At 40.9% G+C, this 13,255-nt stretch overlaps 1 pseudogene; it reads left to right on the top strand.

Moving 5' to 3' along the window:
• Window positions 1-2,714: 2,714 nt before the first annotated feature.
• On the top strand, window positions 2,715-2,809 carry LOC136437709 (U2 spliceosomal RNA; annotated as a pseudogene).
• The last annotated feature ends 10,446 nt before the right edge of the window (window positions 2,810-13,255 follow it).

The raw sequence follows: 13,255 nt of genomic DNA, 5'->3' as shown, positions 1-13,255 counted from the left end.
GAGCGCCGTGAGAGCGCCGAACTCCTGGAAAACGTGCTCAAGTGGAATCTCTACGGCGACCCTTGCGCGCTCTCAGCGCGACCAAAATGTCTAATGTCAGCAATTTTTTAAAGATTTCACAGATCACTCAACGAATTCCAGAGATAAAGAACGAATTTTTGTTACGTTTTTTGTGCTTTGTTGTCTTCTCAGTCATACCTTTACCTCTTGCATCATATTTGAATGATAAAATCAAGGGGAAAACAGATTCAATTTTAGTCGCTGCACGGTCGCTCAGTGTGTGTCTTAAGTAATATATGTATGTTATTTTTTCTGTGTTGTTTGTCACGTAAACTGTTTGCAATAGATATATTTTACCATTCTACGTTATAATAGAAACGTAAATCACAGAATTTTGAAACACATTTTGAATCACTGACAATAAAACTTGGGGGGAATTTAATTTGAATGGAAGCAAGTACTTGTAGTTATTCGTCAATTTGTATTACCCACGAGCAAAACTACGATTTGACCACAAAATTCCCAGAAATTCAAAATACACTACTTCAAGAATTAAATTTGTTTGAACTACAGTTAAGACCATTCAATCCTCATAGAGCGCTCGCTGCGATCCTTGAGCGCTCGCTGCGGCCCTTTGATCCCACCTTGGGCGCTCTCACGGCGCTCTCACGGCGCTCACCGCGCTGGCTCCGCGCTCTCTCGGCGCTCGTTTTTTCATCGCCATCCTCGGCGCTCTCACGGCGAAGGTTTTGAGCATGTTCAAAACCATCGCCGAGGTGACGGCGCGCATGGCGCTCTCGCCGCGCTGTCGGCGCTCTCGCTGCGCTGTCGGCGCTTTCAATGGCGCTCTCGCCGCGCTGTCGGCGCTCTCACGGCGATCTGGCCAAAATGAGGTCGCCGTGAGAGCGCGGTGAGAGCGCCGTCCAAGTGGAATGGGGGTATTAACGATGATATATATGGTATTTCTATGTTCAACTTATTAACATATTTGTGCTTGTATAGTGTATATCTTTGTAATATCAATATGATGTTGACAATACCAGTGTCCTGAAGACTCTCTGCTATAGTCTGCTCAGTTGTCCTTAACTTCGTGGACGGGTCCCAGATTATGTACGCCGGGTTCAACCAGGCTCTACCAGGCCCTGTGGGTCGCTGGGAAAATAGTAGAAATTGGCCAAATAGAGTGAATTGTATGAAGGGAGTCGGCTACGCAGAGAGGGTGGATTCTGCAACTGGGCCTGCGAATAAAACCCTCGATGGCCAAACACCCCTTGCAACTATTTCCCTATAGCCGGCGCTGTTAGTCTGCTAGAGACTAGGGTTCCACCAGGCTGGGTTGGTGTGGACCCGGCCAGGTTTGCCGTTCTACCCGGTCTCAATTCTCCTCGGACAGACGACAACAGTCGTACAGATCGGAGGTCCGTTTCTCATGGTCGCTGTGATTATAATTGGCTGGTTGTTTTACTCAGAGACGAACGCACAGTTAGAGGTGACGGCGTTTGTGAGTAATGGTGCTGAAAGGACAGGTTAGTTGTTGAAAAGATTGTATTTTATGGGGATACCCTATCTATATAGTACCAGTTAATAAAGTTACGTAAATGACGTCATATTGACGTCATATCACGCCATTAGGGCACTAACATTGCCATATTACATACGGTCTACTTTTACACCATCTGCTGAAAATTTGCTGGCTGACCACACGATAAGTAGTTTAGGAGTTACGGCCATTGGAATGAAACATGTTGTTTTTCCTGATGTTTCTTCTTCTCCTTTCCCTGGTTCTATAGTAGATGTGAGTTCTGTTGACCCACTAATTAATCTCCAACTAGAAAGGCCGTCATTTGCCCCTGAGCAAATACAGCATGTTTAGCCATACTCCTCCCCATGCAAGAAGTGGGCTGTCCCAAAATAACCCCTGGGCAAATCGAAATATTAACTGCATGTAGGAAGGCAACATTTGCGAGAGCATCATACTTTGCCAATCTCCCTCCCGATGCATAAATTGACTGTTCCAAAATCACCCGTGCAAAAAAAATCTCTCTACAAGTTCTGCGAGACGCCAAGAGCTTCTTACTGCAAAGGCTTGCGTGTTTACCCGCAACATGACCTCAGGTAACCTGAAAAGAACACATGTTCTTTGGCCAGCAGCAAATGGAACGCCAGGAACTTTAGATAGAACATGGATTCTAAGATAGAACATGGAACGGGGACAGCACTTTTGACCCGTTTTTGGTCTGAAAATGGGTCCAAAAGTCCCCCAAACGAAACATTTTGCAGTGATGTACACCGGAAATGTGATTGTAGTCCTGTAGGGCCATGTTCAAGGCAACCTTGTACCGAATTTCAGGTCATTTGCTTGTAATACCAGGGCACAGGAGCCAAAAATATGAAAATTGCCTAAAAATGCCCCAAAAAAACTCCATAAAAATGATTTTAAGGCCTGTTTCAAAGCAATTTTAAAATCACCTGAGGGTATTTGCCTTCTTTACCTTCATGCCAAATTTCAGGTCGGTTGATTAAAAAATGGCGGAGTTGAATCGATTTGAAGATTTGGCAGGAGGAGAAGAAGAACATGAACAAAAACAATATGTTGAGCCATACTAGGTATGGCTAAACATAATTAGATAAGGATCCGGCTCAGTCTGTCACGCCTGTTTTGGCAACGTTTGGTATTAGTTTCTAATATATTATCCGGGTTCAAAATAAACTTCATCGCTTCTCGGCCTTTTGGCTAAGATCAAGTGTAGTATCTGTTCTTATCAGTTCTTTGTTGATAAGACAGTATGGGAGCAGGTCTGCACACTACCTTGATCTTGCAGTTGTGGCTTTGCAGGAGGATGTTTGTGCAGACATTACGCCAATGAGGTCTTTCCGAGGCGAGTGTTTTTGCATGAATGTTCGATGAATGCAGGACCACATGCTGTTGAGAAGTAGATCACGAACCTTGGGTTCAACCGTATTGTTTTGCACCATTGGGTGTAGTAGTATGTGAAATTGTATTGAAATTGTTTTTCCCACCTCAGGGGAGCCTGCGGGCTCTGCCTGGTTTTGGTCCGAGGGCCAATTGCCACGGACCATCAAATTACATTGTATGTTTAATCCTTTATCTTGATCTGTTGTCCGCTGGTCTTGTCCGCAGATACTCCTCTCGGGTTGAGTTCCGGGGTACTAGTGGACAGCAGGTCTGTTTGGGACATTTAACCTTTAGTACAGAAGAAGTTTTTCTTTTGATTTTATGTTGGTGTCTTGGTGGCAGGAGGGCTCGCAACCCTAGGCTTACTCCCTGTGTTTGATGCACCCTGCCTTGAGCACAAGTACACCCTTTGATTGTCATTCCGTTTCGGACAGTCCCACCAAATTGTGTCACGAATCTTATGTGACTGAAAAGTTTATCAAGTTTTGTGTTTGCTCTAAATAAAAAAGAGTTCAAAATACTTGCCCACTGGGCAATCTGAGTTAAAACTAGATTGTCCATCATAATTTCCGGTTGTCTCAGATCCAAGGCCCTAATTGTTGCGTACAGCTGTGCACCAATCATGTACATGTAAGGAGCTTGAGGTTACAAGTTTAGGTACAGGGTTGGTTTTGTACCTGAATAAGCCTGGTATCCATCCTAATCTAGCTCCGGTTTTCTACAGTGTGATGGCTTCGCCGCAAAATATTCTAGAATGGACCTGGTGTAGAATGGACACAAGAGTATATCTTGACAGCATCCCTTGCATTGTAAGCTTTTGTACTTCTTCTGCTACCCCTGCAACACATTATGATACTGTAAAATGTATTGTACGTAAATATAGCTCTTAGACAGTGGGCAAAAAACAGAAAAAAATATTCGCGGTACACCGGTGGTTTTGAGTTCGCAGTGAAGAGCTCACCTCGAAAATCATGAACTTAAAGCTACCGCAAATATAAATGTATGTACAGTATTCTTGACTCGATATCAATCTGTAGCAGTTGTTTATAGCATCTTATATATTTTGTGTATGCAACATTCATTGTTTGAATAATTTCATTACGAAATCTAAGGGCATTCAATTAGCATTGCCACAATGAACACATGGCCCTTTACATGGGACGTCGTGTGAGCGAGCTGAATGTTAATCCTTTTTTCCGCAACATTACAATCGAGTTTCCCCAAAAGATTGCATATGCGAAAAAAGGTAGTCCTTTCTTTGGTGTAAACAGTGATTTCTCCGAGCCCCCGTTGTGAGCTTTGATTTCTTGGGGGAGCGCTGATTTGCAGTCGGCAATTACTATCTCTCCAGCAGAAGAAGTTGGCCTGATATGTTGAAAGTCGCGAATCAGCGCTCCCCCTGAAAACAAAAATGCCGACACCGGCCAGAAAGCGAGGCTAGAATTCTCCATGAAACTTTTGTTATTGCTGTGCCCCTTTCTTTCAAAATAGGTCATTCAATAGGTCATAAGAAGGCCAGTAGGTTACATTATGACACTTTGACTCTATCGGACGTGAATTGACACTATCGGATGCTGAGTTGTAGCCAGTGTCTACTTCAGAGCAACATGTTGTTCATTGCCATATTAAACAGATGGTTATCATTATCATAGTATCAAAGTATGGTTTGCTTCATTCATATGGGGCACGACGATAGTTTTAGCGTATTGATAAGACCTGCATGTTTTTTAGCCTCCGGCCTTACTTAATTAGACAGTTGTATGTAGACACCATCTTCATTTCAAATAGAATAGATACAACTGCAGTTGTATTCTATTCACTTTATAGGGCGGTACATGTTGCATCTTATGTTTAACCACCTTTAAAAAATTCCTTAAGGACCAAATATTGCGTCTTCTCCACTTCCTTTTTAAAGAGCCCTTATTCAATTCGCTGAATTTGCGAAGACACGGGATGTAAGGGATTTTAGAAGAAAGTATTAAGTACAGAAGTACCACATGATATATGACATCGGTGAACTAGTTCACCAGGTGTCTGGTCTTGTCTGGGCGAGTTAATGGTACCCTCTTGTTGTATTGTCTGGTGATGATAAATTGAGATATCCTAAAGACAACCGGCTCTTTTATATAGACGTTTAACGTGGGGGTATAACAGTAATTTAAGTGCACGACAGTCCACCTAATTGTTAAACCTTAGGAGACCAGTAGAAACCCGCAAGTGCTTGAAATCTGAAATCTGAAGGTCTAACAAACACGTCTTAATATGTCGGTAAAATTTACAACAGGTGTCAAAGTTTTAAGCAATGACAGTATTTTTGTGCTTTAAGACGCATGCGCAAATGTCTATACGATTCAAGAATATTCAGATATGTGAACCCTTGAAAGCGTGTTCTATCTCTCAGCCAATCAGTTCTTAAAGAAATTTAGTTGTTTCCGCATTCCTCTGGTAGGATGATTAGGGTTGAAACCTACGGAGCACAGCACACCACTTGGCTACAATCCAGACAGTCGCACACGGTAAGGAAATCATTCAATGTTCTTACACTTATCTCTCAAGTATGATACTTCTTGGTTTTTTTTATGTATCACCAATTCAAGCTTTATCAAGTCTGATATCTAAGTGGATCTTTTTAACACCATGGCTGAAATGACAATACAGTTGTTGAAAGAATGATTTGAAAGAAATTTTGAAGACGTGAGGAATCCCTAATACTAGCAATATCGTTTTTATATCGCCCGATCCTCATGTATTTTGCTGAAACGGTCTTCCCATCACACGTTGGCTTTGATGATTTCCGAGTCCCCTGTTACCATGCAGGTTGCATGACGCGGTGCCTGTTCGAGTGTACAAATGTACCTGTTTACATTTCCGGGTGTATTTTGCACCCACTTGCACTGCGTGGTGTTATAATGTGCACTAATATTTCAGGTCACCCCAAGTGCACATCCATGTATAAATGTCAGAACTATCAAAACCAATGCATCTTCGAAATACAGTTTGGTCGAACCCATGAAATAGTGTTTTTACAATTTTACATTTAATCGATACAACCAGGTCACCAGGTAGCTTTAGGCTGAAAAGCAAAGTACTGAAACAACGCTGCAGTAGTAGTCAAACCTACTCAGTCATTCTTGTCGGATTTATAATGTCAAAACCTGAAGAAATAAAACAAAAAAGTGCCACTTAACACCGACCGTTGGCTGTGTCTTGCAAAGAAATCTATGTCAGTTACTTTTTGAGTACTTATAGACGAACATATTCTTATCACTGAGTGTTAGTTCGTTTGATCACCCGTATTCTATGTTTAACCGATTTTTTTCAAATTTTTCTTAATGAAAAAAAAGTTTCCCCCTCAATTGTAAAGAACACTTATTGAATCCACTGAAATATCGAAGACACAAGAAGGAAAGTCTTTCAATAAAAAGGATTTAGTGCAGAAGTACCACATGATAGATGATATCGGTGACCTAGTTCACCAGGTGTCCGGTGTTGTTCGTTACTGTCAAGCGATGATAAATCACTTTTAGAAATCGTAAAGACAATCGCTTCTTTTATAGATACTTTTAACGTAGGGTATACTAGTAATAAAGTAATCTTAAAGTCCTCCTCATTATAAATCCTAGCAGAATAAACCAACGAGTGTTTGGAATGTTAAATCTGCAGGTCTAACAAACATCTCAATATATCGGTAACATTTACAACAGGTATCTGGGAGTTCATTTAAGCGGTGGAAGGTTTTTTGTTCTTTGTAATCTAAGACGCATGCGCAGACGTCTTGGCTTCATGAATATTCTACTATGAGAACGTGTGAGATCGTGCCATTTTCCCCAGCCAATCAGAACTGAAAGAAATGCAGTTATTTCCGCATTCCTCTCGTTGGTTAATTAGGGTTGAGAGTTGGTTCGCTGCAAATCACTTGGCTACAATTCATATCTTCACCTGGGTTGGCGTAAGCCAGTACGGTAGGGCGATCATTCAACTTTATTCAACTAAAGTCTGAACTATGATGATTTTTTTGTTTGTTTCACTAATCCAAGCATTTTAATCTGATTTCCAAATTTGTTACAATTATTTCTTTGTTTCTTAACTGAGGACTACACACATAGACTCTGCTAGGTCCTCTACATCAGCAAATGTGTTAGAAAATACCCTATCATTTTGTGACAAGCAATGATATTTGATTCTTATCTATAATTACTTGCTCAATCCTAGTACAAAGATTGTATCTGTTAATCGATTTGACGGTAGCTTTGTATCTTTCTGCTGTGGTTTTGGCATTAATTATGCCATGAATTAGTCTTCCGGACTTCCGGTCTTCCGATCATATCAACGTCTATTTCTTGACTGTTTTTTTCTCACATAAGGCGTAAACAATCATGCTTAAGCTTGTTCTTACTGTTAAAACATGCTTTCTCTCTTTTAAAGCTACCTCTTAGAGTGCTTTAGATTTCCTTTAACGCATTCTAATACGTTAAAGGAAAAATAACGTTAAAATTACTTGATGTCAGTATTGTTTTAGCTGTTCATACAGAGTAGAGCAGCGTGTTTTTCTTGTTCCTCATTTCGGTCATTCCATTTTAGATATGAAAAATCAGGGCATTGACCAGCAGATCCATTATGGGTTGTGCCACATTGACCTATATGTTAGAATGAACGAGCACAAATATAACAGAAACTTGCTATCTAGCTTCACTGCCCAATGTCTTTAACGTGTTGTAGAAAGATGTATTTAAGAATTATTCTGATAAGACTCCTGCACCTGGCTTAAATACTTGTTCAGTCGTTTTTCCATCTTTTTTATGTTGCTGTTTGTGTTTCTCTCAAAATAGGCCATACTATAGGCCATGTAAAAGCCCTGGTTGCAGGTTATATGATTACACTTACAATTATGGAAAGGATACCACTTCTTATTATCTAGGATATGTTCTAATGAATCTCTACATAAAGTAGCATATAGTCCATTGCCATATCCAGCACAAAGTTATTATGGCTAGTACAGATTGTTTCTGTTAATCAATCTGACGGTGTCTTAGCTTTGGTGCTTTCTGCCTTAGTTCGGACATGAATTAGTCTTCCAGGCTGATCACACCAACGTCTATCTCCTGTTTGTCTATTTAAAGGCGCAAACCATCATATGTTTCTCCTTCTCTCAAAATAGGCCATTCTGTGGGCCATGTAAAAGCCCTTGTTGCAGATTATATAATTGAACTTTTTACGCAAGGGATTTAGACCACTTCTTATTATCTAGGATATGTTCTAATGAATCTTTACAAAAAGTTACATTTAGTCCCTTGTCATATCCAGCACAAAGTTATTATGGCTATACCTACATTTTATGAAAGGAAAAAGGATTTGATTAATCTATATGGACTAATATAATTCGTAGCTCCAGCACTTACAATAAGATGACTGGCATGATGTTCAGTGCACCCCGGCTCTTGCAAATGTGAGCCCCTCCTGCATTCGAATGGAAAGAAACAAGCTATTAACTGTTTTCAAGGCAGTGCACAACAAAGTTCCCCCTTATCTGTCAAGTATGTTTCGGTGGATTTCTCCCCCTGTGTCGGAAAGCACGAACTCGCACTGCAGCGCGCGAATCAGCTCGCAAAATGGGACCCTCCCCTGCTGCATATACCACAGGCAAAGCTTCATTCATTCAAGAGCAGTTTAAAGCACATGGGTCCTGAACTTTGGAATAAACCCCCGACAGAACAAAGAAAACTCACTGACGTATCGACCTTTCGAAAGGGACTCTAAGAATGGAATTAGGACTGATACCGAGTTTTTAAAATTGTGTTTATTATGTATTATGTCTGTGCGTTGTATTTGTATCCAGGGAGCCTGAAAAACAGGTCAAGAGACCTGAGTGTGTCCGCTGGCTAAATAAATGAATGAAAAAATGAAATGTCAGGCTGAACTGATACAACAGTTTTACTCAGTCGGTATATCTAGAGGGTTCTGAATCATTATCTTCGAGAGGTAAGAATTGTTTTTTCAGTCGTATTCAATCGAGTTTATCCAAGGAACCCCGTCTTATTTCAACCAAAAGTGTCTATTAACAGTTTTACAGTGCTAGATAATACCACACAGGAGACATAGGAAAACATCATCCATTTGCTTTCCCGAACCAGCTATGGGCATTCACTTCTCTGTGTCTTTAGGGTTTCGGAAGAACGGGAGATGAAAGTACTGAGATCATTTTTTCCACTTTGTAAAAAATAAATATCAGGTGTCGTCCCGCCACTCATTGGTCTTTTTTTTTCAAATTTCCGTGTCCCACTGTTACTAGCTTGTATGCTGCGGTTTATGTCCGAGTGTGCCGCTGTTTACATTTCCGGGTGCTTTTTGCACCAGCTAATATGGTGTGGTATGTACCATTGTTTCGGGCTGCCCTGATTGGTACCTGGAAGCATATAACGTTATAGCTAACAAAAATGCGTCTACGCATTTAATTGAATCGATGAAATAGTGTTTTTCCAAGTTAATATTTATTCCGATTTGGTCCGGTTACCAGGTAGCTTGAGGCTAAAAACCGAAGGAACAAAGCACCGCGGCAGTAGTAGTCGACCTACTTAGTCATTCCCGGCTTCCTGATGTTAAAACTCGAGAAATACAACAAAAAAGCTGTGCAGCTAAACATCCACTGTTGACTACGTCTTGCAAAGAAATCTATGTCGGTTACTCTTTTGAGTACTTATAGACGAAAATATCTTTATCACTAAGTGTCAGTTCGATTGTCTACACGTATTCTTTGTGTTTAATCCACTTTTTTAGATTTCAGTAGTGAACAAAAGTTGAATCTTTTCCGCTTCCTTTGTAAAGGGGTCTTATTCAGTCATCTGAATTTGCGAAGACACAAGAATGAGGTACTTGCAAAACAAAGCATTTAGTACAGAAGTACTACATGATAGATGACGTCAGTGACCTAGTTTACCAGGTGTCTGGTCTGGTCTTGTCTAGGTTTTGTTTTACTGTCAGGCGATGATAATCCACTTCGAGCTATCGTGAAGACAAGCAGTTCTTTCATAAATACTTTTAAAGCATGTTATATCAGCAGTCTTGAAGTCGACCTTATTGTTAAATCCAAGCCGTATAAACCAACATGTGTTTGAAATGTTAAAACTGCAGGTTTAACTCAATATGTAGGTAACATCTACAACATGTGTTTGGTAGTTAAGCTATTGCAACTTTTTTTTTTCTTTGTCTTGTGAGACGCATGTGCACATGTCTATGAGATTCATGAATATTTAGACAGGTTAACGCTCGAGAGGGCGCTCTTTCTCCCAGCCAGTAAAACCTGGAAGATAAATGCTGTTGTTTCCGCATTCCTCTCCAGAAGGATAAATAGGGTGCAAATCACTTGGCTACAATCCATCTAAACTGTGTCACATGGCCATATATTGGACTGAGCGAGCAGTCACATTTCAGATGTTTCCAGAACCTTCACTACCGAATGTCCTTAACGTTTTGTAGATGTTTAAGGTTGTTCTGATCTGACTTCTTTTTCTTTAGTATACCGTGATTTTTCATCCAAATTTTGGTTGTCATTGTGTCCCTGTCCTTCAAAATAGGTCATTTTCTAGTGGTCATTTACTGCTTGATTATCCAAGCCTTCTCAAAATATCTTGAATACATGAATAGCTAAAGTCTACAGACCTAGTAAATTCTAGATGCTGCATTATTAGATCTCTTAAATTCATCGTTTAGGCCAGTGACGTAATTATTACATGAGACATTCATCGGGGGCCCATTCTAAATGGGAACAATGCTTTTATCTAGATCTCTATGGAGATTATCAGGTATATACATCGATATGGTGGTATCATTTACTTAACTTGGGACCAGGTGTTATGTATTGAGTTCATATCGAACTGACAATGATCGGATATCAGTTTATATGTTAAAATTCTTTATGCCACACAGAAGAAGGAAGAATGTTAAAGGTGCTGTGTGTTGTCATTCTTCTGCTTGGCGTGTCCCAGAGCTCTGACTTCCTGGGAGCAACCGTATCATGGAAGGCTGAACAGAATTTGGTAAGTTATTTCTATTATAGAAACGATTTCATTGCCAGATAACCCACAATAAAACGTTTATTATCATGTTTAGTTTATCATTGTGGTGGAAGTTGTAGCGTGTTGCAGTTTTTGTGGGAGAATTTTGAGCCGACGAAATTCAGCCAGCCTTACCATTTCCGATCTTTTCTTTTTTGTCCAAAGATCGATTTTACTTATCGAATCGGCTGGAGTAGATCTTCGCAATCTAGATGTGACCGAAATACCGTCCAGAACGGGACTTTGATTTTGGGAGAAGGAATGTGGAGATCAACTTCTGGAAACCATCCGGCCTCGTTCGTCTGCACGGACTACAGTGAGACGAAGGACTGGCAACAGGGTGAAGGGTCATTCAGTCTGACATTTCCCGACGTTGGACCACACATTGTTAGGTACCACAATCATCTTTGTCAGCTGGATTGTTCACTAGCTATAGGGAAAACTGAAAAAAGGCCTATTGTGAAGCTCCATAGAATATTATTGTTTGAGCTTCCGTTTCGTATTTCATTTCCTGAGAATGGGAGGGGGTCGTGAAGACTAAAAAAAGCCTGGTAGTGGTAAAGAAAAGGGTGTCAGTGTGTGTGTGTGTGTGTAGGTCTGTGTGTGTGTAAAGTGTTTGAATTAATTTTGGTTTGTTAAAGGCAATATACATGACATTTCTTTGAATAAAAAAGTACAACCATGTATCGTCCACAAACTTCCAGGCACACGACCCATCAAGACAATGTCCACAGAAAATCATCGAACAGCATCTATTTATACTTTCATTGTGTACTATAAACAACACTTATTTAATTATTTATTAATTTGTAAACAACACTGCTCATTAAAATGCACCACGCGCCACTCGTCTACAGGCACGCCGGCTGCTGCTGGGGCACCGTGAAACGCCAGGACAACTCCACGCACACTCCGCCGTGGAATGTAGAGACTCGTGTACAGCTTGGAACCAGATCAGACACGGGCAGGCCCAACTCATCTCCCATCACAGCAAGCTCACCAATTTACAGGTAAGTTAGTATGTCCTAGTGAAAATTCTGAAAAAGCACATATCAAGTATCTTACACTACGGTGTGCCGTTATCGCATATAATGAAAGAAATATTTAAGATTTAAGATAAGGGACATATCGAATCTGCAAGACGTACCAACAACCGTCTGGAAAAAAACTGTATATTTCAATATTGTAGTTTGAACGGAATAGAGGGACGAATGCCACATATCAATAGAGCATTGTGTGTACACCAAGGAGAAATATACACCGTATATGCATGGACAAACCATATTTCCCTATTTTTCCGCTAATTATCCGCACTCTCACACAAGAAGGAGAAGGAGCCTGAATGGGCTTGGTAACTTTAATGTATAGCAGAGATTGTCGAACACGGGTGGGTGGGCGGGACTGAGAAATTCGAACCGTGTTACTGCTAGCACGCTGGCGTGGCTATGGCCTGAATGACGTGTCTACTGATCACGTGAGCTAGGGTTCGAACGGCTAATTAGCATATTTGAGCCTTCGCTCAAATCATCACAATTATCCGCACTCTCACACAAGAAGGAGAAGGAGCCTGAATGGGCTTGGTAACTTTAATGTATAGCAGAGATTGTCGAACACCAAGACCAAGCCCAGCGGGAGGTTATGCGAGTAGGGGAGAGTGCGGGAGTTGCGACGAGAGGAGCGTGGTAGAGCAGTAGTGAGAATCTACTGCGAGTCTGTAGCATCTAGGCCTCGGTACCAAGGAATGTGAGGAAGTGTGAGCTGCCGATAAGATATTACTGGTGGCATCAACTGGTATCCGGCCGTTGTTTGTAACAGCAAAACTAGTAGTAAGTAAATTAGCCAGCGCCAAGACTAGTGCAACTTAGCAAGCTAGGGAAGACTGACAACCAACAGTCAAACAAACTAAACCGCCTAAGGCTAACAGGTGAGCAAACTAAAACAACCTTAACCTAACAGTTGAGTAAATAACCTTAACCTAACAGGTGGGTAACTATTTTAAACAACTGCACCATTGGCTCTAAGCCACAAAGACGAATGTATAAACACTGTCCTAAACACTTGATTATATGACATGTGCTGTCATACTGAAACAGCCGCTACTAGTACTAGAGTCCGAAGTTGGCTGCTGATAATGTCTATAGGAGTCCGCTTCGTGAAGGAAGTCTTTCTACAACAAGTACATCTGGAGAATCAGTCTTTGCTAAACAGTCCCTTCAATAGACTAATCTGGTTGCTCCAGCGAACTGTTCTGGAGAGTCAGTCTTTGCTAAACAGTCCCTTCAATAGA

The sequence above is a fragment of the Branchiostoma lanceolatum genome, chromosome 6 (genome assembly GCF_035083965.1).
Source record: "Branchiostoma lanceolatum isolate klBraLanc5 chromosome 6, klBraLanc5.hap2, whole genome shotgun sequence".
NCBI classification, from domain to species: Eukaryota; Metazoa; Chordata; class Leptocardii; order Amphioxiformes; family Branchiostomatidae; genus Branchiostoma; species Branchiostoma lanceolatum.
The sequence above is the reverse complement of the archived record's forward strand: the minus strand, read 5'-3'. Positions and strand labels throughout refer to the sequence as shown.